The 24,925-nt window shown below is 37.0% G+C and overlaps 1 protein-coding gene across 2 annotated transcripts in view; it reads left to right on the top strand.

Moving 5' to 3' along the window:
* Window positions 1-1,935: 1,935 nt before the first annotated feature.
* The window catches only part of LOC131439366 (roquin-1), a 61,469-nt gene continuing 38,479 nt past the window's right edge, over window positions 1,936-24,925 (top strand). For both annotated transcript variants that reach the window (XM_058610289.1, XM_058610288.1), the window contains exon 1: window positions 1,936-2,073. The gene's annotated coding sequence lies outside the window, so the exon portion shown is untranslated. The remainder of the gene's footprint in view (window positions 2,074-24,925) is intronic.

Below are 24,925 nucleotides of genomic sequence, written 5' to 3'. Positions count from 1 at the left end.
TGATTTATCGTCAATATTTCTCGAAAACAGAAAAATATTGTGTTTGATGTTCAGTAAGGCTAAATTTCGTTTACATCGTAATTGTAACTCGCCTCGAGGTTGTTACATTCCTCTTTTTATGTTTATATGGAAACGTTCATTTCAAATATAGAAATATGGCACGACATCTTATCTGTTATGTTAGTAACAACTTAGAAGATTTCAATTGAAATGTTGTCAGTCTTCTATGATTAATTTTAAATTTAAAATATAGCCTACCTAGAATGACACAGTAAATATTTCTTCCAAACAAACAGCCGTCACTTTTCTTACATCCAATCTATGTTTAAGTTTATGTTGAAGGAAAGTCAATATACTTTGGAGACGCATTCAAAAGGATTTTTACGGAGAAACAGCTTAAACAAATTTATTCAAACTTTTTTTTTACATTATAAAATATCATTTAAAGAATATTTAGTTAAATTCCCGTATAATAATATTGAAAAATAAAGCGGTAAAAGAGCATTCCCCAAAACCTTTTCTGATCACGTTGCGCGGTGAACACGATAACTCGGCGTAGAATTATCTGAAATCAGCAATGTTCTTAAATTTACCTAGAGCAAAGATAAACTCAAAATGGAATAGTCTATGACTTTCCATATACCATTGAAATAGGACCCCTCGATTAAATGAAATGCAATTCACTTATTGTTAGAATTAATATAACAAGCGTCGAATCGTTACATGCGACAATGTTTGTTTATATAGAATTAATCTTAAGTTGAAATATGAAAGAAATCACTGTATTTTGCTGAATATCGAGTGGATCTTAAAACAGGAAAGCATGATTCAACTAGAATTATTACTAAGAATCTATTTAATTTGCTGTATTCTTTTCTCACGTGGCATTAAAGTGAATGGAAATAACAAAATATTGTGTGCGATATGTTCACATACTTCCTTCCAAACTTTGATTGTTGCTATGGAATTTTACCGTCGTTTTCCAATGTTTATCGACGCTTATTAACGAAGGGTCAACAAATTGCATTATTATACTAAGTTCACTGGTTCACGGTTACTGATTCAACATTTTTGGATGGACTGTATGGAGCATCGTAATCTTGAATTTATCTTTGCCTAAAACACGAGTTATTTCTCCCCCCTCCGTCGTTCTCAAGTTATTATTTTAATTTTTTTAACAGTTCGTGGTATATTTAAGCAAAACACGCGATCTCGCGCAAAATTTTCCTCCAATTTTGAGGTGAAAAACTACCATAATATGAAGATGTAAAAAATTTTAAAACGTAGGGGGGAGGCATTTTTTACCAATAAAGTATGTTCCGAGTTTGAAAAGAATCGGTTCAGTAGATTTTGCAGGATCGTGTTCACGGACTTCGAAAAAATTGGTTTTCAGAAAGTTTTTTTTTTCAAAAAGTGAGCAAATAAATTTGTTCAGTTTGATTTGAAATATTGACACAATATTTTTCAAATGTTAAACTACAAGAAAATGTAAAAAAAGCGATTTTCCGAAAATGTTTATCCCTTTCCCCCACACACATAGGGAATACCATAATATGAAATAAACAGTAAATATTTTTTTCAAACAAACAGATGTCGTCATTTTTCTTGCATCCAATCTGATAGTAACATTTCGAATAGAATTCAGACGGATAAAAAACCTGTATCCTTCGTCTCGTGTTAAAATTATGACTCAGAAAGTCATAGTTCGCATGCAATTTCTTTTCAAAGTGGTTGGTCTTTATCACAAAACAAGATCATTTGTAGATAATGTATTTTTTCCGTGTGGTTTCAATTACTAACACAAGCATAAACATGACATATTGTTCACCTGAACGAACAGAGTCTTCAGGAAACGTCAAAATAAGAAACGTGAACGACAGCAATGACAGACGAAAAGTAAAACGACAGCAAAAAGTGAAGGCGATCGCCAGTGTCAGAACAGCTTAGAAACGAAGCAGAAGTGTGAGACGTGTGTGCGAGCGTGTGAAAAGAGAAAAAATATGTCTTGAAAAATAACTTTTTTGCTTGCGCCAATTAGGAAATGTGTAATGTTTTTTAAAATTGCTGTTCAAGGTGAATGAAGAGCCCAATTTATAATCGAATCAAATGAGTGCTTTGTGGAAAAATCTGACCTGCTGCTGGGTGGTTGGTTGAGTTGGAAAAAAGAGTTTCATATGATGAAAATCTCGCCTGGTTGGCTACTTTAGGGAAAGGCCACAGGTGAAGGAGAAGAAAGAGCACCAAAAAGAGCAAAAAATTAATCAGGAAGAAGAAAATCCGTGAATGGTGCGTGTGTAGGAAAAAAATGTGAATCATGACTTCCGAAATCCGGGTGGAAAGTTGGCAGTTTGACAAATCAAGAATTTCCACTACGTCGACGTGCAAAATTGCTGGATTATTCGACGAATTCCGATAGCAAAGAAAGGTTTTTCAACAACGGATAGGCCGATTTGTCACATTCGAATGTGGTGTAATGGTCATATAAAGGAAAATTTCCGTCTTCCCAGATAATCTTTCTGTCTACAGTGCATGGATTGGAATGAATAGTGCCCCCACAAAGTAGCTGCAAACGCAAGAGGATATCACTTGAAAAAGTTAGCTCTCGGTCATAGTAGTCCGGCAGTGCTGTAAGACTGGCTGATCTCGTTAACACGTATACAATTCTCAGCGGCGACTGTCGAACTATAGACAACTTTGGGCATAAATCGTCGCCCCTCGTGACACATAAATATGGAAAACAAAACTTGTTTTCACTACACTTTGAGCATGATTCGCATTTCCTTACATTATTTGCGAATGATAGTGTAAGCTGAAATATGTTACACGTAGCTGCATTGCTACGCAATAGGCAGCACTGGTAATTAGACGACATTATCGAAGAATTTGCTGAACATTTGGTAGGCTGTGCAGAGTTAATGACTCAATTTTGAAACTCGAGACATTTTACATAGTTTACGAACTGAGTAGGAATAAAAATTCTTTAATGGCTAAATCTCTGAACCAACAACCTAATTTACAGTCATCACGGATATGCCATTTTTTTCTTCAACCATAATTTTCATATTATGAATAGTTCAAGGTAAACGCTGTTTACTACTGATTTTTCACAATTATGAGAATTTCTGTTTTTGATAGTTAATGCCAGTAACGATCTGGCTACGTTGATCATATTTGGTTATTCCATAGCAAGAAATTGATCAGGATGACTCATATGTGATACTTAAGCAATACTGCTGTTCAGAATAAGAATAATTGGTTTAAGTAAAACGTTCCCCTAGTTATTTACAAAACAAACACGTCTTTCGATCTGTACAGAAAAATTCAGAAATATTTCATAACAATCGAAGAAGAAGATAAAGAGAAACTTCAATTTTCAAATACAATCTTTTCTAATGAATGCAATGATAGAATGATAATAACTATACATTGCCTAGGAACACACGTGAAAAGTATAATTGTCTTATTAGGTGGATGATTGTATTTTTATTCTCGCTCGCAAGCTGATCCGTAACGCACGAATTCTAATGGTAGTGTTAATTTTAAATCTAGACCATAAAGGTGTAAGCTACTCATACCAGTTTAGTTTATGAAAGACAAAAGAACAGTAAGGCGCAAATTTGAACGGTGGTAGGGTAACTGTACCCTTTAACAATCTCTGCTCCACAATTCATTTCAAATACTAGCCCATTGTTGCCTAGAGTGAGATGTAAATTATCACTGACGAAATGTACCTATTTCATTGATAATTACATTCAGACTCAGAAAGGCGCGGAAACTATGGGGGGTAAAGCACTTTTTTATTGAAGTGGCCATGCCCTTCCAATATATTGGCAACTGGAATAAGTATTAGAAAATTTGCTAGAAATATCTTATGATATAACACTTCTTTCTGTTATCCCCGCAGTTCGCCTCCGTAATCCACATTTCTTACAAAAATATTTGCCGCCTCTCAGATGACTATGTGAAATAGAAATCTGTGACCTAAGGGCCCGGGCATAAATGAGAGCCTTCTAGTGTTTACTTTCTCTTCCGTGAATAATACGTATGCTTTTAACACTTTGCATAACATGATCAAAAACATACATAAAAAATAAACGGAATTTTTCTGGTTTCACCATAATAAACTAAAGTGAAAATAAAAAGAATAGTTTATTTGCAGATGCATTCTTTCGCTCATTCTGTGCTAGAACTTAGACTGCACCTTTTTATTGGATACAAGTTACTTTGGTACTTGTAAAATTACTCTGTACCGTTTCTGTACTGGTTGTGGTCCCGCTGGAAAAGGTTCCCACGGCAATTGGACAATCCAGTCTCGGTATAAGATAGAAAGAGATATCCGACGATGGTCGGCGAATAAATTGGGCACACAAAAGTGGATATTCCTTTCTCCGTTCGTAACAGTTCAATCGGGAAAAGCTTTACACTGCAGATCGTAGCTGACAAAGACTGTTTTCGGCTTCTGTGCGCGAACAGACCAGTGCCGACGCCTACCTTATTGAAATTCCATTTTTACACTGTTTTCGCTTTCATGCCGTTCAAACTCGAACGGGGTGGTAGATTGGTCTGTTGATTTGTTGGTATAGATTTGCCATAATAGAAAATTCTGTTGTTGCATGTGTAAGTAACAACTGATAGGGTTTTCTCTATTAAAACGTGAACCCAACATTCCATTATTCAGTTATCCAATGCCATAATAAACTTAATACATTGTTCTTAAGAATCTATTACTTTTAACATTTGCGCCTGCAACACACAATCCTAAACATCTGAGCACCGAGAAGTTCAGTTTATTCAGCTTCAAAAATTAGTTGTTTCAAACCAACCAAAAAAAGCAAAGCCATGGTATTACAGTCTTTTTGTGGAATTTTATCTTCTATATCAACAGACTTCGCAGTCGATTCTTAGCCTACAGAACCATTGCATGGCTGGTGCTACGATTCTACTGACACTAAGAATACAAACAATGAGAAGGTTTTATGCCTGCTGGAGAAAGAGATCACCAAATTTCATCTCCATCGGGCTTTTCGCTTGCTCCAAATAAATAAATAAAAGAATCCTTCCAAGTCGGGGCTCGAATATACGACAACTGGCTTGTAAGATCAGCTTTCTTCTGCATCAATTTGATACATGCCATCGAAATGAGTTACATTCATACCAAAAACGAATCAATAATAGGATCTTTCAAACTATTTTTATCGCAATGTTGTTACTGAACGATATGATATTTTCAAATATAGCCACCGGTCACCGATTTAATAACACCGATTAATACTCACTTGGATATCTAAAACTTTCACGACAATTTTCGTTTCATTATAATAATGTATTTTATCGGTGTTATAAATAAATTCTCTCGTGTGTAATGTACTCAAAGAAACTACAAATCGGTATTTACAGACACAGCCTACATCCTCTTTCTGTGATTCTTCGGCTACCTTGCGGATCATGCTTTCTTGTAAAGACGATCAGCTCTGTTTGCTCTGTGGAGAATACGAAACCAAGCGTGGTAACCACACTAATTGTTCAAGGTAATCTGGCAATGATTTTTGCAAATGGGTGAATTTTTTAAATTCCTTAATTTTGTTTGGATCTGACTTCAGGTTCCGGAATTATGGGGTAAAATGCCCAAAAAAATGAAAACATGTGTACGAATTTTTCTCCGAGATGGCTGAATTGATTTGCACAAAATTAGATATAATTCCGGAAGCATAGGGTAATCCGGAATTATAGGGTGATAATTGTAAAAATTTCAATTACAAATTACTTACCCATCTCGAAGATGTTCTTAGAGTTGTATACAAAACTTCTGAGTTTTATCTGGATTCAACTTCTGGCTCCTGAATAGCCGAATAAAGAATGTTGAACATTTCAAGCCGTTATATAGAGCAGTATTGCGAAACACGGAAAATGGACTCACTAGGGACTCAAATCAGTTCCAATCGATAAGCCTTGTCAGATGACGGCCATACGTATCCATTCCGGCAATATCAGTCCCCGGCTTCCGATTTCGGAAATAGTTATAACAAATTCTAAAATGGAATGAACTCACTTTTCTCAGCGATGGCTTGACCGATTTTAACAAACTTAGGATCAAATGAAAAGTCTTGTGATTCAATACATAACTCCTGAATTTCATCCGGATCTACATTCCGATACCCCAAAAAATTAACTGTGCTAACTTTTCCTGGACATTTCACTATTTATCCTATATTATCCTAAATTCCTGATCATATTTTTGATGGAATAGTAAAAGAATTATGTTGCTGCCGTCAATACAAGTCGAGATAGAGAGTTCTGCCCATTCTTCCATATAGCTAATTTTGAAAAGGCGCCCCATAGTAAAGTAAGTCGTATTCACGACAAACCTGCTGAATTTCATCTGGATCTGACTTCCGATTCCGGTGTTGAACATTTCAAGCAGTTCTACAGAGCAGTGATGCTAAACACGGTAAAATGGGGTTCCTAAAATGCGATGGTTTGGCCTTTCCCAGCGATAGTTTGGCCGATTTTGACAAAGTTAGGAAAAGTCTTGTGATTCCATACATAACTCCTGAATTGCGTGCGTATCTGAGTTCCGGTTCCGGTTGCGGAATTATAAGGTTACGAGTGTCCAAAATATTAAATCGTCTTATGACGGGCACCGGTACGGAAGAAGAAAACACAACACCGCCTCTACGAACGAAGCACGCAGTGTGTGGTGTTTGATTTCATGCACGCGGTAAAGAAAACGAAGACCAACATCGAAGCTCGATTTTGAAAACACATGCGAGTCCATCGGCATAAGCCCTAGTTTTCTACCGGTTTGAAGAAAACAAAATCACGGCACAGGCACGAATGTCTGCTACTGGTGTGTGATTTTTGTCGAATACGATGCTGATGTCGAGACAAATGATAGCTAACCTTACTAGAGACTTTTTTTCTGTAATCAATATCTAGAATGAAATAATCTTTGAATTTATTGTTATTGGATATTTAAAATGGAACAAATTCCTTAAAACAAGCTTATTAATTCTTCTAGCATGAAGGTCTTATTTGTTTATAACCAAACAAACTAGCCGTGACTGAACCGGTCGAACTTTAATTCAAACAATTGTCTTCTTATCCTATTGAATGAGACTTCCAGGATAATGAAAGATAAAAATGTTTAATTTTCATATAGTTGATGACACAAAAAAGTACGAAATTTTCGAAGCAGATTGTAGGCCTGGCTATCTTTTCGAACATGTAGGCCTGGCTATCTAATGACTCCTAAAACTTACTGCAACTGTGACAGTCTCCCGATTCCGGTTCCGGAAACAGTTGTTCAAAATGTGCAATATGAAACTAGCATCGATTTTTCGTGAATGTTAATGAGAAAGGCATCATGTGGATTAAAACAGGGTTCTTATTTTCAATCGGTGATGGGTGTGAAAGTTAGTGAAAACAAGAATCATACAGGAATTAATAACTAAGAGTAACATTTAAGATCATGAAAAATTGGCAATTTTGTATCGTTAGAAAAACAATAGTTACTGTCAATTTATATGCGTGAGGATGCTTGAATAGATGAAAATTTTTTACTTTGAGGAATTCTCCGTTAACATCCCCAGAGTTGAGAAAAATTTCACGCACGGTTTCGGTACGGCACGGTATATGTAGTTTCAATACAAGTTCTCATTTGACACACACCGCAACCGGTTGTTAAATTCGCAATAAAATGAATACTTAATGAAAGAAAATTAATGCTAAATGAATGTTTAATGAAAATAATCAGTTTGGATCTTAATCACATTGATCATGTTGATTTAACAGTTTTCACTACGCAATAGCAAATGCAAACTATCAGGTGTACAACTTTGCTTCCGCCGTTTTTTTTTTTTCAAAATTAGAAGCTTTATTACGAAAAAGTGCTTACAGATGTATTATTCAAAGTATTAGTCCGTCGCTAGCGACAACTTTCTCCCATCTTTCCGGCAATTTTCGGATCCCGGCTCGCTATCCATGAATCCGTGTGCCATCGAACGGAATAGGTGGAAGTCAGAAGGGACGACATCTGGGGAATACGGTGGGTGGGGCAAGACTTCCCACTTCAGCGTACTTTTTGAACACTTTTGCGACGTGAGGCCGAGCATTGTCGTGTTGGAGGATGACTTTGTCATATCGCACTTGATATTGTGGCAGCTTTTCTTTTAGCGCGCGACTAAGGCGCATCAATTGCGTTCGGTAGCGATCTCCTGTGATGGTTTCACTCGGTTTTAAGAGCTCGTAGTAAATCACACTGAGCAGATCCCACCAAATACAAATCATAACCTTGGCGCCGTGAATATTCGGTTTTGCCTTCGACGAAGTAGCATGCTCGGGCTTTCCCCATGATTTTATGCGTTTAGGAGGTTTCATCACCGGTTACGATTCGATGTAAAACCCCTTACGATTTTGTCTTTGAAGCAGTTGCTCTTTGTATGTGAGCACGGCATGCAATGTCCCTCGGTTTCAAATCGTACGGCACTCAGTTCCCTTCTTTCTGAATAATGCCCAGGGCCTTGAGACGTTTTGAAATGGCCTGCTGACTCACTCTCAACGATTCGGCAAGCTCTTCTTGGGCTTGGCACGAATCTTCATCAAGCAATGCTTCTAGTTGTTCATGTTTGAAGGTTTTTTCTCTTCCACCACCATGTTTGGCTTCGACATCGAAATCACCATTTTTAAAACGTTGCAACCACTCCCGATACGTTCTTTTACTCAGAGCAGCATCACCGTAGGTTTCTGAGAGCATTCGATGTGCTTCAGCTGCATTTTTTTCGAATTGCAACAGAAAATTAAAACTTCCCTCAAAAGGCGAGAATTGGGCACATAAACAGACATTTTCGAGCGTGAATAATACGAAAACAAAAACAACTGTTACTGAAACGGCGATGACAATTCGTTAGGCACTGTACACACTCACTTTAAATGCATTGTCACCTATGTATTTTGACCAGCTTCAGCCGGTACAGCCACCTATCGGAAAACGGCGGAAGCAAAGTTCTACATTTGATATTTTACCGCCGATGGACTCGATGATGGTTTAAAAACCAAGCTTCCGGGATCGGGTTTCATTTTCTTTACCTCATCCTTACCACATGTGCGACATCTTTCTGGCAATTTGTGTATACATTGCAAGTAGAATTGACTTTGCCCAGTGAGGCAAAGGGGTGGAAATCGGATGGGTCCAGATCTGGAGAGTAAGCCGCATAGTCAAGTGTTTCCCACTGGAGACTTCTTAGACTCATGAACGTCTTTAGATTTTTGCGATGATGCATTGTTATGAGGCAATATAACATATTCTGGTTGATTTATTGCAATTGCTCGGTTTAAAATTGTTCATTTGTTGTTGGTGACGAACGCCGTTGACAGTTTCACCAGAATTCAGAAACTCACAGTAGGTCACACCTATCTAGTGCAACCGCACACACACACATACCGTATCGATTTGGATCGATTATCAAATATCCATTGATACGAGTATTCTTCACTCTCATTAACCATTAACCAATGGTTCCTCATTTATTTGGTAGTGTTCCAATAAGAATGCTCATTGAGATCTCCATCCCCGACAAAGTGTCTCCGATTACTACACTTTGTATTCTAAAGACGAGAAATTTTAAAAATTCTCATGAGTTTCTCCGCTAGGCTTCAAAAACGCTATGTAAGCATATTTAGCATATGAACACTTTGTCCCACCAATGTTTTGAGATTCTCTATTGATCATCGGACCAGGAAATGACGTCGATAGGTGCCCTTGGAAAAGGATTGTTTGATCCATTTTTTAAATATTCTTGAAGTGTTATGGATTGTCTGAAAATATGGTGGTTTTAAACGAGGCAAATATTTTCATCTATTCAGTACTCGTTTTTTTACAAACTTTAACTTTCCTTGCAGAACTCGACGAGACAAGTTCTGATCGGACAAAGCAAGATCATCTATCAACTTTCTGGCATTCTTTCTAGTCACGATTTGAACATATCAACGATTGGTGTAAAAGTCGACGCATTATCCATCCAGCCCGTTACCATCGAATTAGAATGATTAAGTCACATGGGATCGTATGGGCAGCGTACGGCGGCGGCGGCGGGTATACTCGATCGATTACACGTCCTACATGCGGCGTCGAACACAGTTGGCAACAGTACGAGTACGCCCGAAACAAGTAAACCTAACACGGAGGCTCACGTAATGAACGGTAGTGCACCGCAGTGCCCTGTGTAATCAAAAAAACGTAAGAACAACAATGTACTCAATGAAACTCTGAACATAGAGGGACCCACGGTAGTAAATGGTACAAGCTATTACGACGAATAAAACCAAAGTTGTTTTTCGTTTTCGATGAAATAAATTTCCATTCGGCCTAGAGAAGGTCTCAGGTAGCGAAAACCAGCTAGGCCAACGAGTTGTGCCTATTTATGTACAAAATCTCCCAACCGTAGAGAGAAACTTTCACCTTGCAGTTTGTCTACTGGTGAAGTGACTTTTTGTCTCTTTTTTTTCTGTGTACCATTTTTACCGGAGGAACGACAACACAACATTGAACGACTTGTTGATGGGACACGCGTCTACTTTGGCTTGGCATATTATTTCTCTGCCTGTGTGCTTCATTTTGCCCGTGGCTATGAAGACGAATGAGTTATAAAATCACTAGTTGAAAAGAGTAGCCGACAACGTATCTAACTTTACAATAGCCCACTGTGGGACCAGGCTCGGTGCATTCGTTGCGCAATTTCCCAGCGAAGAATTTTCTATAAAACTATGTCATCCAACTGATGAATCATCCAAAACTCGTACTGTAACCGTCCGCAAGTTGTCATACGGCATGAACCGGTAACAATGGAAACTAGGACCCAACATTTAGGTTAGTTAATTTTAGGAAGACGATCAAAGGAAGGATGAATTCATTTTGTAAGGTTTAATTACTTTGATAGATAAAAAGCATATTTCTATTCACTCATATGTTTGAGTGATATAATTACGATATTGCTCGAAACATTTGCATTCGAATCAGAATGTAAAGTTTCTGTGTGAATTTTTTTTGGATATTCTTGTCAATAATATCCGCTTTACTCAGTATCACATCAGTACCAACTTATAGAAATGATGGATTTACTCCTAGCCCCGCAAGATCTGGGCCTAGGATGGGACGATTAAGGGGGCAGCAATTTTTGCAGAATGCCAATGAATTTAAAAATTGATTCTGTTTTGCCTTTCTCATAAAGAAATGCTATGCAATCATCGTGAAAACCGACTTTTGAACCGAGGGCCGAGTGTTATGTACCATTCGACTCAGCTCGTCGAGTACGCAAAAAGTCTGTGTATGTATGTAACAAAAATATGCACTCGTTTTTCTCGAAGATGATTAGACCAATTTTCACAAACTTGGATTCAAATGAAAGCTCTCTTGGTCTAATGACCTGCTATTGAATTTCACCCGGATCCAACTACCGGTTCAAGGAAAAAAAGGGTAAAATATGCCGATTTTTTATGGACCGCTTAGCCGATTTTCTTTAACTCTGAATCAAGTTAAAGACCTGATAGTCCCATAGCCTGCTATCGAACCTCATATGGATCCGACTTACGACTTCGGAGTTACGAGGTAAAATATGTCAAATGAATTAAACAAATTCACTCGATTTTTGCTGAGACCGCTCATCCAATTTTAGCAAGCTTAGATTCAAATGAAAGACCTTACAATCCCATATAACTCTACAGAATTTTATCCGGAAACGACTTCCGGTTCCTGAATTTCAGACTGATTAGAAAAAAATCATTTTCAGGAGCGTTTTTCTACACATGACACGGAAAAATCGAGGCATTGGGCTGGTTATTTTATGACCAAATACGTTGATTTTAGGTGTACCGAAACATCATTCCTGGTTCCGGAAGTCCCGAGAAACTGTTTGTGTGCTCGAAACCAGAAATCACTCCAATTTCTCAGAAACTGTTTGCAAACTCAGATTTAAATGAAAAGTATTATGCTTGCATAAGTTAATAAAGAATCTTAGTTAAAATCTGCCATGTAGAGCAATAATGCCAAAAACGTAAAAATTCTTCCAAATTTAGCTAAAAAATTGTTTCAATTTATCGGTTATGCTAGTTGCTGGTCAAACGAATCGATCTTAGCTATACCCGATCGCAGCTCCCGTTTCCAGAAGTGCCGGAAATAGTGGCCAAAAATTCAAAAGCGGAATTCTTTTCATTTTTTTCAGAGACTGCTGATTCAAATTACCCGAGTTGGCATAGGGAACTGGCCTTACAAATCACACTAAAAAAAATTGAATTTTACAGGTGACTTAATCTCTTATGCGATGTAATTCATAAAGACCTAATTTGCCAAATAACGGAAAATCTCATTTGTAATGACTTAATGTTAGATGAGCTTGAATTTTACTGGTTTCGACTGTAACTTGCATTATGCTAGCAGGTGCGACTGTATGAATTCAAATGCACCTTTTACCAGCCTAGCAGATGCATGCTTCTGTGGCTCATTCGATTAACAGACGTACTTGCGATCCAATGATTCTCGGTTCAAGTCGCGGCGTTGCTATCAGTATTCTTTTTTTTTTCAATGAATTTCATGGCATGGAGTTTTAGACACAATATTAAATGTTCTTCGACGTAAATTTGTGTGAACTGCGCCGCTCCATTTATGTGCATCTAATAAGATGTAAAATAAGATGTAATTATTAAAATAAAGTACTGCTGACAATAAATACATTATAAAACAAAAAAGTACATTAGCTAAATATCTCAGCCAGTCTGTGCATAAAATGGTCAAATATTTCTCAATTGGGTGTAAATTGAGGCCAGTTGGGTGATATCCAACTGCTCTCTGTTGTCTCGATATCATTGTAGCACCTTTCACCGCTCTAGCGACAGCTTGACAAATCAGGCCAAAACTAATGCACTTTACATGCACTTTTGTTTACACCTTTGGGAATCAATTGTCGTATTAATCACAAAACCTTGAGTTTTTTGTCCGCAGGTGCAAATACCTTGCCACAAGTTTTTTTTGCGAACTAATAGGCAAAAATGAATTTGCTAGTGACACCACCAAAAACTCGGCTTTATAGAACTTTTGTCCGGAAATTTACCCATGTTCCATCTTCGCGTACGTTTCGTTGTCCAGGATGATGCATCCTTCATATTTCGTAAGAACCCTCATTGCACAACTTTTCGACAATGTTTTTGGCGCTACTAAATGTTGTTTCAGTGTTCTGCTTTATTGGTTACTGAGCCCAAAAGAGCGAGATCCTTCTCTTGTTGACGGTATTTGATTGGAAGGATTGAATTTTATGGCGATCAAATTATATAAATTGAATGACTGAATTCTTGGTTCTCGACGAATGACGAAACGGTTAAAGCCGAGGTCAGATAAACGAATAATCATAATTTTAGTTTGACATAAACATTTTTGAAATGAATGAGCTGATCACCCCGATTCTATATTTCGTTCTAATCGTATTGTTTCGATCGAATACGAAATTTTGCATTTTGTAGTTCGATCGAGTTGGAATTTTCCATACAAAAGCATCACTCGATCGAATTACAGAATGCAAACTTTTACATTCGTTCGAAAAAATCAGATTCGTTCGAAATACAGAATAAAGGTGGATGAGTTGATTAGAGTTGGTGCTACTAATGTTTTTCAAGGTCCTGAACCAGCTTTACCCCCTGTCAACTAGTTGTGTTGAAACACAAAATACGTTCCTGGGCTGCATCCAAACATGCCAGCCACGGCAAGGCACAAATCTCTAAATAACTAGGGGAACGAGCCACTTGAGCCAATTAATTTTGATTTCTGATACTTCTCCAATTATGATAAAGTCAAAAACGGGATCGATTCGTGAATTGCGGCCAAACCAGTATCCAGAGTTTTTCAAAAAAGTTATCCATGAATTTCCAGAAAGATGGGAAAAAGTATATTTGGAAGCTGCTGTCAACATTCTAGATCTGACAACTAGGATCAAAAGTTTTGATTATGATTACGAATACGAATTCCTTCACGAAAATGTGTTTTTTCTATCCCAGCTACTTGAAACCTCCGTTATTTGGTTACGGTTTACTATAACTATAATCAACCTTTTTCATAACTGTACGATAATGTTGTTTAGTCTTTCATTTACATTTGAGCGTTATTTTTATTTCAACTAACCGGCTGAGCTATGACTTTTTTAAAGTTGGCCTGGAGTAGAAATGCACCCACGAGAGCGCTTACGTTAGTGTTTTGTTGTAAGTGAAAAATATGGAAATTTGATTATAACTTTTTTTGTGAGCAAAATGTCTACACATGGTAAGCGAGAAAAAAATGTAAAGGATATTGTCAACTATAACATTGTTGAACAATAGTAATGTCTATCTTGTATATTGAAGTAACCATTCGATAAAAACATATTAAAGAGTAGTGGCATATATGAGTGAAGCGATGTCAATATTTAGCTTTACGCAGGGGTGCGAAAATTTGACATTTTTTTATACTGTTGCCAAGCATAAGACAGTCACTGCCAACGATATGCGCAGCTGCTACGTTCAACAGTAGCCAACTCGCAATGACACGAGAGCTTGGCGCAATCATGAGAGCCACGACACACGACAGCAACATTGAGAGCAGTTAATTTCGTCGCACTCTCTCACAGCAGTCAAAGCCACAGCGTTCGCTTTGCAGTAGTGTAGGTACATACTGGATAAGTAGCTGCTTTGTTCATTTTTGGTCACGGGTTTCGAGAATGTCACGACATTTTCATAACGAGACTGTTATATCCGCTGTGATTGATCTGTGGCGATAAATTTAATGCGAACGGCGGTGCTTTTATTACCGGTTCAATTTCAGTTTTGAAAAAATTCAATCACAAAGCTTGTTCATGCAGATGTTTCAAAAATATTCCAATTATTTACATAAATTTCATACACGAAGTGTCAGGAGCGCAGCTTTTGCCTTTTTAATATGACGCAAAGGCAAGAAATCTTACAGCAGAGATAATAAGTTTTGCGCTCCTATTACTTCTACAATTCTGGTTCATGCTAAACGAGGTTTAATTGTTTGATCGAAAAAGTGCATCCAAATTCTGGAAGTCAGAGCATTTACTTTGCTTTTCTCACTGAACCGCTTCCTTCCAACGGAAGTGCAGAGAAACAAAACACGTAAGGATACACACAAAAAAACCGTCTGCATTGGGAAGCAAGACTTTCTTGTGCATGTCCCCCTACACCTCATGAGAATCGACATAAAACGAATTTCAAAGTTAAGCCTTGTTGGCGACTGTCTCTCGAAAGTTGTTGAAATTGGAAGGAGCTACTGTTTATTGTGCACTCTTAGAAAAAATGAAATTTACGCTTGACGTAAAACCAAATATGCCGTAATTTCTTCGGCGATGACACAATATTACATCTACTAACATGTGAACATAACTGTTGCGTCTGTATCGATGTAAGTTTCAGCTAAATCAACTGTGAAGTTGATGATATGACTTATCTTTACATGCTTTGTATTGTGAATGTAAGTGAATCGCGACGCTCCTTTTATGTGCATCTATAAAGATGTAACATTTTCTAAGTGTGTGGCTAGCCATTCTCAGATTGAAAAGATTAGAACAGCTATCGATGAGAGCAAACGGCGACACTCACGAGAAAAAATGTCATGAGACCTATGACATTTTTCATCTCCTGCAGTCGTGGCGAAGTACAATCGGCGACTGCTGTCATTTGTGCGGTTTGAATGTCTGCTGTTTCGTGTCATTCTCCAGTACCGTTCGCAACCCTGGCTTTACGAATAACCATGCTGCTGAAATTGGGTTTTCAGAGTTTGTAAAAACCTTAGAACGGTTTAGAGGATGATTTGATTTGTTCAGTGAATCTATGTTTAATTTTTTAAGGTTATCAGCTATGATGAGGATATTGATGTCGAAGTCGAAGATTGTCGATAGTAGGAGAATCAAATTTAGATCATCTCAGTCACAAGAGGCATAGACTAGAGGATTATGTTCTGTCTCGCAAAAACCCAACTTCGAAAGAATATCATATATGTTGTTAGACGGAAGCGGTTTTACGGGAGGAGAGTTGTTTTTTAGTTCATTCACTTTTAACCTTATACTTTTTCTAGACTATACTAGGCTAAAATAGTATTGGAATACACTAGAACTAGTAAGGAGTAAGTGAAGTGGAGAATGATAGTTCTATATTCTTCTCAATACAAATTAAAGTAATCGAATTCTTTGAATATGTATACAAATAAGTTGCAACTTTCGAAACGTTTGTTGGTTTGAGGAATCTGGTAGAAGTTCGTGAACTTTGAAAATGTATACAAAAGAGAATGGTAGGACACATGCAATAAGCACTCACTATTATTGAATCTGTTTACTACAAAATATAATTTGTAGATCGCATATTATTTTCAAAGAAACATACAACGTTTCGGAAAAACGAAAGAGTGGCTCAATAGAACTAATTCTTTTGGTACAACTATTAAGTTTTCAACGGTATTGCCCATCTCTAGAATACACTCCTAGTTTGAATAAGTTTTAGGGACTGATTTTCCAGATTGCCTTAAAAAGACTGATTCAGTGGCAGTCTTGCAAAAGATTGAATAGTTCGAACATATTTTTATTTGAATTGTAAGGCTTTAAATTTTATTTTTCATTATTAGGCTTTAAAATGTCGGATGATATTTCTGGTAACCTACAAAACACCAAGAATAATCGAATTTTATGTGAAATCTGCGTTTATGAGCATTATTGGAAAAAGCATGAAGTCTGAATAAAATGTGTTGATTTTTCGAGAAAATTGCAAGAATTTTGATCCTTCATTCCTTCGTGAAATGCAAGACTGGTCACTTTAATCAACGTTGGCCAGATATGTGATACTGTCTCCTCAGAAGATGAACGTTTGGACGAACTGTGGATGAGATTTTTGCACGTAGTTCCAAGGAGATACCCGAAAAATACTTAATTTCTCAACTCTAGATGTTCTTTTGGACATGGGGTTTCTACTTAAAGCTTGAATAAGAGAAATATTAAAAAAAAAATACTGCATCTAGGCTATTGGGCTGTTCTAAAAACCGGGAATTTTTTATATCGCGCACCGGGAAAAAACGGGAAATTGATATCGCTAATTCACTTGCCACCCTGATATTGTGTCTAAAATTCCATGACATGAAATAAAAAAAATGAATACTGATAGCGACTTGAACCGAGAATCATTGGATTGCAAAGTGCGTTTGTTAAACGACTGTACCACAGTTACAGTCGAAACCAGTAGAATTCAAGCTAATCTAACATTGAGTCTTTACAAATGAAATTTGCCGTCATTTGACAAATTAGGTCTTCATGAATTACATCGTATCACGAGATTAAGTCACCTGTGAAATTCAATTTTTTGGGTGTGTACATATGGCGTTAATGAATACATTGGTTGCTCATAAATACATCGGAATGGATACTTTTTTCAACTAGTTAGGAAAACATTTGCAATTCAGCAGAATTTTTTTTTCCAAACCTTTATAATGTCACAAAAATTTTCAAAATCGTTTGTGAAAGGCTAGAGTTATAGCAAAATTAAAGTAAAAAAGGAATTTTGACCTGTTTGAGGACTTGTTTTATGAAAAAAACTCGAATTATTTTATAGATGCTTTCTTGCGATTGGTTTTGGAATGAAGGTGTACCGTTTATTTGTGAATACATTGAAATTTAGTAATTATAGACAGATTTCAATTCTGGAGTAGAAATTTACCCCAAAGAGCGTTTACGTATAGAAAAAGTAATGAAGGCGTTCTAGGGTTAATCTTATATTTAACCGCTGAGTGACGAATGTTGAATTGAATATTGATGACGGGCACAAAATGATTGGCTTTTACGTAACTAACCCGGATTTGATTCCCAAATTCTCATTTTGACTCAGAAAATATACTGACCCGTGAGGACTTCAAGGTTAAAACGTTTATAATCGAATAAAAAAAAATGAATAGACAGCGAACATTTTCTATAAACATTCAGGATCCCTGCAAGCTTGGTTCGAATCTGTAGGTCAGTTTGCTGGTGGATTTTTCGAATTGCTTTTCACGAAGCCAAATGCGGCTTTCAGCAAAGCTGTGCTCATAAAGTTTTATTCTGTGAAATCAGAAGACCCCCTTCGAGCAGGAAAATAATACTCACAAGAAAATTTGGAAAAAAGACCTTTTGATTGGGTTGTAATACTGGACGGACAGAGCGACAACTACAAGCTTTTATATAAGTACGAATCGGTGTGCGTGAACAATGTATGTACATCGAAAAAGACGGTAATGCGAAAATAATGCAATCTGTGCTGTTGGCCGTTCTCACTTATCATTATCGCATGCCGCGTGAAGGCCTTTTGAGAGCCCCAACCCAATCGAGCGGAGGTGGATTTAAATTCACTTTCGGTACAACTCTGTTGAGTTGATTACGTCGGGTGGTGCGCCTACGGTCGGCAAACCGGGTGCTGGTTTTCCTTATTCGTGTCGTACCTAGCGGCCAGCAGACCATCCAAGGGTACCCGTGCCACGCCGGCTAGTGAAGGGGCACCTTTCAGGAATTGGCTAACCGTTTCCGAACACATCCTGCCCGACTCATTATATGCTGTACGTATTGCTGAAGCGACGTGAACTGGTTGAAATTGTACCGTTTCATGGTCTGATAAATCCATCGGTCGGTGCCGGTTGCACCCCTCATCCTAATCCGCGACAACAGATCAAAGATGGTTCGATTAATTTTCGTAGTCGCCTGGTCGTTGCGTGGTTTGCTGGCACGAATGAAACGAAAAAATCCTCACGCTATGATCAATCGTTGTTGGTGAGAAAATAAAACATAACTCTTCGGGCAAAAAGGTATAATATAACGAATTGTTTCATTCCGAACCTAATTGGTAGAAGAAAAAAAGACCTTGCAAGGTATTGCGTGATGCGCGAACGAAAGAAACAATCTGTTACGATACAGAAATTGTATAAACGATAAATAGGACACCAAATCGAGTCCGGCACTTCGGCGAACCACTCACGGATGGATCTGGGCCATAAGAAAGTGAAATATGTACTCGTCTGTTTGGGTTCCCCTTTAGTGGATTCGTGTCAGAATGGCCACGGTTTATTTCAATGATCTAAGAGTTACATTAATTATATACGACAGTTTTCGATTTCGACTGTTACTCGTATGTGGGAATTTTGTGTGGATGAACATTTAAAGATCTCACAACAAAACATTTTCCGTAATGAATGTTTTCTAAAGAATCTATTCGAGATATCTGCTATACTCGATCTAGTTCACGACGATATTGTGAAATATAAGGAGAAAATCTACTCAATGTAAATGTTTGCCCAAAATATATGCTTCGATTATGACAAAGAATGAAAAAAAATTGAGATACTCAAAGATACTTCAAATGAAGGCTCTTATGGTTCCATACAAAGTTCCTGCATATCATTTGAATCCGACTTTCGGTTCCGGAGTTACATGATTATATGTACTAAAAGTGTGAAAAAAGTGTCACTTTTCTCGGTGATGGCTGAACCAATTTTTACAAACTTAGATTCATCTGGAAGGTCTTAAATTGTCATCAATTTCGAATCAATTCCCAATCTGTTGCACTACAGAAAAGTCGGGTTCTAATCGACTTTGCCAACCTGCATAATTGTGAATAAACTTGCTTCTGATATCTTTGTGATATCAGCTATCTCCTAAAACTTCACTGTTCGATTTTCCATAGTGACTTAAGTTTTCGCAATTAAATTTAAATTTTAAATTTTTGAAATTTATAAACGATTACGGTTCCGTTCCACGGGGTTGATTTTAGAACCGAAAATTAGTGTTTGAAGCAAAATATCACATAGAATCTGAAAAGGCAACTCAAAATTATAAAAATAGCTGAAATAACCGAAATTTAAAAAAAATTCAAGGGAATTTCATAAATTTTTCATCATTTTTTAGCGCGCGCTGTTTCGTATGGTGGTAGTGTGGAAAATGCACAGTGGATTCGGTGGTGTTGTATCATGAGCAAAAATTTCATTTAAAAATAATGACACGATTTTATGCATTGGATTTTTTGTTGAAATAACGAGTTGAATTCAATAAAAATGAGTATTATAAGAAATCGTTCATTTTCTAAGACAACTGACGTTTAAAATACTAATGATGTCCTTCAACTCTGTTTAGCTCATTGCATTGATGTTGCTTTGTTGTGTAATATCATATACTATATATTGCTGCAGATTGTAGCAAAACTAAAAATTTAACCTAGACAGGCTACTGAATGGAATGAATTAAAACCAAGTATTAACATTCAATTCACTTGGTGCAAGAATCACAATTCAAAAATATATACGTTTATCGAAAATGTATTAATTTGATACACTTTCGTTGCCTAGTGAAAGTCCAGTAATTTCTTATATTTCTACAGTTTTTTAATCGATAATGAAATTCGACCTCGCTAATGAAATTAAACCGTGTAGGGGGCAACGCGGTGTACTTTATAAAATCTCACGATTATGCCGTTTACATTAACAAGTACTTATGACTATTTGAAAACCCAATACTTCATTTTCACAAGAACTGTTCAAAAATTATATCGAGTAGAAAATTGATTTTTTCGAACTTGTTAGTGTAAAAATGTTAGTGTCATAAACATAGTACTCATAGAAGAAAATTGACGAAAACGCATGGTAATGTTCAAGGGTATTTCAAAACTAAATTCGAAATGTTTTCGGTAGTTGGCATCCAGCCATCTGACACCGGTATGTGAGCACCAGCCATTTGAAAGTACACCGATTACGTTGAGCCCCTCGCGTTTCGAGACCCAAATACTGCGATGTTTTGATAATCATCGCGATTCTCAAATTGTGAAAATTACCTGCACTTGATTTCCCAAAACACTGTCTGCTGTATTTTAACTAAACCGACAAGATATTGTGAGAGAGTCGACCCTAAATTCACTAATTTTTGTGCACTAAACGAGGTAAACCGTAAAGCAATTGCATTACGGATTCTTTGTTTACGTTTCAATCAGCTGATTTTGAAGTTCCGATTTTGATCTCATCAAGATGGCGTCGTGACAGGGGGCCGTTGGCACCATAAACCAGAAGAGATATAAAGAAAACCCCGCTTTGCCCCCTTTTCCTCTACTTATGAACCGAATGTCATGGAAATTTGACAGATGACATCTGAAGAATGTCTCTATTGAAGCATGAGGTTTTTTTAAATAATGACACCATCAGTCTGTCAGACCGGGGACTTATCGACCGATGTGTTAGTTTTCCGAAACCTTAAGGGAGACTCTCTATGAAACGCCAGAAAAATGGTCAATTGAATTTGTTTTATTGTATAGAAACAATAAAAGTTAGGGAAATTCCGATTTAAAATATCATGCAAAGACATACAAATGATATATCAAATTTATCAGGAGACTTTAATCAAGTGCGTGAACCTCTAACACTAACTATATCAATTCTCGAAATTTAGCAATTGACGACAATTGACGTGTTTCCTTGATACAGAATAAATTGAGCAAAATAAAAACATTTTATTTCAAATTCATTCAATTTTACTTGCAAATAAATAACTTTTTGGGGACGGGTATAGTGTGTTGGGTAAGTCGATGCCTTTCACGCAGCCCGCCTGGGTTCGATTCCCATAGGAAACTTATTGTGACCCGAAGAAGCGGATGACCTTAAGGTTAAAACCTCTATATTGAAACAATCAAAATTTGCTGGTCACTGTTCGCCTTTTAGTTCAACTTGCCCGGAGATGACCAAGAGACGTATCATATGAGGTACTCAGGAACCCTCATATTTTATCCCACCGTCCAAAAAATGTTCCGCAATTATGAGCTGACTTTTCTTCAAGGAGACGTGCCCACGATTCTATGACGTTTTGTAGAATTAGTTTCCGATATGTATCTTGGTCCCACGGGGCAAAAACCAACGAAGCCCAGCAAACGTGGGCAATCCCTGCCAAAACCATCACTGATGCTGGTTACGTACTTTTTCTGGCAATCAAACTCTGTCGTTCTACTTATTCACGAATTGCTGTACGGCGAAGAGTCACCCGTTGGTAAACACGTCGTTCTCCAACTTTCTTTCCGTGTCACTTGAGAATCTCGACGTCCCTCGCAATACCGTTATTTGGCACTAACGGCCTCTAGGTATCAAAACTTCCAGCAAAGTATGAGTATTACATTCATTTGGTGAAATTTGACACTAAAAACCCTATAGGTCAGTTTGTTTAGAGTCTTTACAGTATTCGAGAAAATGCTCCTCAAATTTTAGGCGCTCCGAGATAGCTGTTCCAATGAAAGACCGTCTTATCCAATAGATTCAATCTAAGTTTCATCTGGATTCGACTTCGGTTTCGGAAGTACAACAAAAATTTTGAAAAATATGCACACACTGATCTCCAAGATGGCTCCACCGATTTTCACAAACTTATATTCAAGTGGAAGGTCTTACGAACTCATCTCAATCTGGCTTTCAAGACTCAACCAATTCAAGAGTGTTTTCATTTAAAAAAAGATGTGAAGCTCATTTCTCAAAAATAGCTACCCGAACAAAATAAAGTAGTAAGAAAATAACATGTTTGGTTACTTTGTTTCATTAATACAGTTTGATATGATTGATGATCCGTTAGTAACTTCAATTCCTTATTAGCCAGTTGTCGTATGTTCGAGCCCCGACCTGGAAGGATACCTAGTGTCAATAGGATTGTAGTTCTAGCCATTCAATGGTTCTGTACGCTGAGAATCGACCGCGAAGTCTGTTGAAACAGAAAGTCCAAATTCCACAAAAGGAATGTAATGCCAAGAGTTTAGTAACTTAATTAACAATATTGGCAACAAAAATCGTATAATCTTGATAAGCTGATAAGTCTGTAACAAAAAAAAACGATTTGACTAAAACCTTTTATGACGTAGAGTCGTCTTGAGCTAGTTTTAAATACGATCAGTATGTAACGGGGAAAACAAATTGGAAAATCGACATTCGAATGCAATTATGTAATGAAAACCGTGAAAATGTTACCCCAGAGACGGAACTCGAACCCATAGCTAACTCCTAATCGGGGAAATTAATTTACAAATTAAACTACCCTTCATATTTATTCAAATGTGAAGAGATAGCCCAATTGATTAGAATAACCAAACATGCTTCGCTGTACTTGGTCACCACGGCATCCACTTGCAGTTCTATATCTACGGAAACAAATTCAACAGAACACGTCTCTGCGGTAACTTTTTTGCGGTTTTTATTACATAATTGCATTCGCATGTCAATTTTCCAATCTGTTTTCCCGTTATATAATAATAATAATTTTAGGGGCGGGTAGGGTCTAACACTTTTGAAAAATCATTTATTATTTTCTTTATATTTTCTTATAGTAAAACATTTCAAGAATATTCTGTGAAATTTTAAAGTCTATTGGAACGAAACTCTGGAAGTTATGGACCTTTATCTATGGCTATCTCATTCTACGAAGAAGCAAGAGCTCGGCGCATAGGTCCAAGATTTCTACTTCGATTGATTTCAAAACTTGACAAAACATTCTTGAAATGTTTCGTTATAATAAATTATAAAACAAAAAATATGATTTTTTGAAAATGTTGTACCCTATGGGTTCGCTGGAGTAATTAATTGTTTCCATTGATTTGATAGACAAAAAACTTAAAACGCGTTTTTCTCGAAAGCAGGTTTTGAAAGTCCGTGTCCATCGTCATTCAAAAACTACTGCACCAATTTTTTTCAAATTTTGCACACACTTTCTACATCTAAAAAACCAGACCCAAACGTTTTCCTTTTCGTTGTTTGTTACTTTGAAGAGGTTTCACAGCTACAAAATTTTCACTTTGAACTCGTAGTTTTCACTTTGAACAACCACCAAAAATTTAAAAAATTAACAAAAAAATCAATCAGAAACGTTGGGGTCTAGAAAAACTTGTTCTCTTACTATGCTGCGTTGATTTGTTCACTTCTGATTAGTCAGCGCTGAGATACAGTGGACACCGCAAATCATGATTTTTAAGAAGCGTTCTCAAAAATACCTCTTCACCGACTTATTTCTCGATATTTTTCCGCAAAAAAATTACAAAATGTTGTTCGAATGATGCTTTTCATCATGCAAAACATTTAAATTTATTTTGTTGAACGATAATTCTGCAAAAAAAATTCGCAAATTGCCGATGCGATTGATATTATCTTCATTTCTCCTGTCACTGCATGAATACGATGTGACTAAATATTAATCAAACATCATAAACATTGAATTAAATTCATTTACACCAATAAACTCCGAAGTCCGATGACTTTTTGCAAAGAACAATGAACTTTATCAATTTATGTTTATGTTAGTACTCTCATGGATTTTTTTCACTTCAACAGAGAATAGGAGAAAGAGAGAGAAAACAAAAAAGTTCGTCTGTCTTTGACTGAGTATCTCATTTGACAGACACTTTGACCGTACCGATTACAGTTGACGATGATTTTAGTCAGTCTGTCAAGGTCATTTGACATGACTGACAATTTGCAGCTCTGATTCCAAGTCTTTAAAATGGCTTCACCTCACAGAAATCCAGTTTCGCAATTTTAATAAATTTTTCGCTCTTATTGTGCCTGTTCGCGTTTAAACAAAGCCCATTCATAACTCAAGAGTCGGTATCGAACCGACTCTCATAACCAACGCCAACAAATTAAACGGTCCTTTTGAGGCATACAAAAATTCTCAAAGAATTGTTTTCGAATAAGTATTTCGCATAGATACAAATAAGTTTATAAAAAGGGGCTGGGGTCCACTAGGAAATTGATAGTACCTATTAGCTCTCTCCGGACAGTACCAGCCGGCGGAATCCGGCGAAAAAAGTGAACTAAGAATAGATCCACTAGGTTCCTGCTTCCATGTCGTAAAAGGCGACAATTGCAGGAGTTTCTTTTTCC

The sequence above is a fragment of the Malaya genurostris genome, chromosome 3 (assembly GCF_030247185.1).
Source record: "Malaya genurostris strain Urasoe2022 chromosome 3, Malgen_1.1, whole genome shotgun sequence".
NCBI classification, from domain to species: domain Eukaryota; kingdom Metazoa; phylum Arthropoda; class Insecta; order Diptera; family Culicidae; genus Malaya; species Malaya genurostris.
The sequence above is the reverse complement of the archived record's forward strand: the minus strand, read 5'-3'. Positions and strand labels throughout refer to the sequence as shown.